This window comes from Etheostoma spectabile, chromosome 5 (assembly GCF_008692095.1).
Source record: "Etheostoma spectabile isolate EspeVRDwgs_2016 chromosome 5, UIUC_Espe_1.0, whole genome shotgun sequence".
Lineage (NCBI taxonomy): Eukaryota > Metazoa > Chordata > Actinopteri > Perciformes > Percidae > Etheostoma > Etheostoma spectabile.
The window spans coordinates 12265560-12268094 of NC_045737.1; the positions used below are offsets into that span (position 1 = coordinate 12265560).

General features: G+C 41.1%; 1 protein-coding gene and 1 long non-coding RNA gene across 10 annotated transcripts in view; one reads left to right on the forward strand and one right to left on the reverse strand.

Annotated features, from left to right (window-relative positions):
* trpm3 (transient receptor potential cation channel, subfamily M, member 3) overlaps positions 1-2535 on the reverse strand; it is a 168439-nt gene that overhangs the window by 103079 nt on the left and 62825 nt on the right. The gene's annotated exons all lie outside the window — the stretch shown is intronic.
* LOC116690234 (uncharacterized) overlaps positions 795-2535 on the forward strand; it is a 12204-nt gene continuing 10463 nt past the window's right edge. The window contains exons 1-2 of the long non-coding RNA XR_004332196.1: positions 795-805; positions 953-957. This is a non-coding gene — a long non-coding RNA (uncharacterized LOC116690234). The remainder of the gene's footprint in view (positions 806-952; positions 958-2535) is intronic.

A 2535-nucleotide genomic window follows, 5' to 3' on the forward strand; every position in this document is an offset into this window, starting at 1 on the left:
AGGCAGTAAAACCCATGACAGTTTAGCAAGCTACAGAATATTTTTATCTCACATTCTGGGCTACACACAACACTTCAACAAGTCCGAAAATGGGAAAAGAATAATTAACAGCTGCTACATTTTCTCCCCTTCTCCTGTCTGAGCGCAGTGCGCCTGCGCGGCAACATCAGGAGCCTCCAATGAAGCCACACCGTGGTAATCCACAACATTTCAACCGTGGTTTACGTCACTCCGGTAATCGTTACATCCCTAGTTGGGAGTCGCCTATGCGCAGTAAGTACTGCTACCTAGTCAGTTGCAGAGTATGAGGGTGAGGAAATACAAACAGATAACAAAAAGAAAGGTACATAAACACATAAAAAACACATTTACAACAACAATACCGGATCTATACAAAGTCAATGAGATTTTTACAGCAGTGCTATGGCAGAAGGGACCAATCTTTTGCCAAAGCAAGTCTTCTACACCTAAGAGTCCTGTAGAGTGGCTTTAGAGTGCCGGACCAACAGACTCAAGGACTCCTTTGTCCCTCATGCCATCAGACTCTACAACTCCTCACTGGGGGGAGGAGGAAATAGGGCAGAGAGGACAATACATAAAACATACATAAATACATACATACATACATACATACATACTACTACATACATACATACTACATACATACATACATAAAACATACATGCACACCTGGACTTAAATTCACACCGGTCAATTTATTTATAATCATTTTTAACAGGACAAACACTGACCCTTTAATAATAATTTATGGTCTTTTCTTTGTTTATTTGACAAATGTTCTATAGTTGTTTATAATTTTATTGGTATTTTGTTGATTTTGTTGTTTTATACTGCTTTTTATCTATTTTTTATTTCTTTGTTCTTGCTAAAAACTGCTGCGTAACTTTCAATTTCCTGCGGGGAGGCATCCACAAAGATCAATAAAGAGAAGTCTAAGTCTAAGTCTAAGTCTAGAGGGGGATTGGTGGCATTGACAATGGTAAGGGCAAGGTGTGTGATGGCTCCTTTGCTCATGTCTGAGATGTTGGGTGTAGGGGAGCTGATAATGTTGAAAGAAAGAGTTTCTTTTATATTTTATCAACCTAATTTATAATCTTAGCGTTCCATCCTCAAAGACCTGCAGGAAACACTGCTGTGTGTGTTAAAGTTAAAGAGCGTGCAGGGTTTTTTCAGTTTCTTTTTTCGCTGCTTTGCTGTGACATACAGTATGTTTCATTAATCAGCAGTCAGAGCCTCTATTGGCAGGTTCACAAGCTCAGTCCAGATATCCTTTTTCTGTGTGTATCAGTGAACCAATGGCTCTGTGCACAGCCTTTCCCACACACACGAAGCGAGCCTGTCGGCTAAATCAAGATAACCCTTGGCCTTAAAGACAGGCATAGAAGTAGAAGAAGGAAAAAACAGCGAGGCTCATTAAAATGATTTGTCCCTCCTACACTTTCAGCACAAAGCATTTAAGGACATTGCAATATGGTTGGACCACGGTGGATAAAATAGGTAAAGAACTGAAACAAGGGTTTTTCCCTTTTTGCTTCATCTCTTTCTCGACAGCCAAGATACCTAGATGTCTAAATAGTTGTTACAATAGAGTTCAGTTCAAATCACATGCCTTGAGTCTCCACTTTTGTCTCAAAAGAAAAGCACAAGCTTTCTAATGCCCAGTAGAGGGCAACCCTACTGCCTCTTAAAAGAAGTCTGATTGAGAATTGACCCCACTTCTCACTTAAATTAATACCTCGGTTATCACACTCACAATGAGTTTTTGGTCTCGATTTCAAGTCAAGGCTTACCATTGCTAACCATGGCACTGTGTACTTTAAAACAGCTGTAAACTTGTATCTGGGTGTTGTCCGTGTTTTCATCTTAATCTTTGACCCTCTCACGGTGTGTTTTCACTTCCTCAAAGTTTATTGGAAGATTTTGGTCATCTGAAAATGTCCTGTTCAGCGTTCTGTCAACCAATCTAGCTAGCGCTTGTGTTAGCTGGTCACTTAACAGTCCTTCCGGGTGTATTCAATGTCGTGATGGCAGAAATTCACGCAAATTCAACCAATCACCGTGAATTTGGTACGACTCACAATTTTCAACAATCACCGCAACCTTTCTGCAAATTTTACCAATAACCGGAGCTTCCCACTACTTCAACCAATCCCGGCAGTCCCACGTGCCAGACTTTGTTTCAGTATGTGACTCTGAGAGCCAAGGAAAAAGCGGGAGTGAGAACTGGTTGACGTCACACGCACGTTGCCAAATTTCCTTGTTTCTGATATAAAGACAAGACTATGTGTGACTCAATCATCTCACATTTACCAACAAAACATACAGCGAAAGGCCGTGAAAAACATTTCAGACCAACCTGCCAACATGTGTACATTTTAACATCAATGTACTCCGTAACAATTTTTTACTCGGAAGTCGCTTAAACATCTGCTGTTTCAATCGTTTCCGCTCTCTGCAGCGGGTGGGGCTGATGCTCAGTTCCCTCCGCAACTGACGCACGCACACACACACACA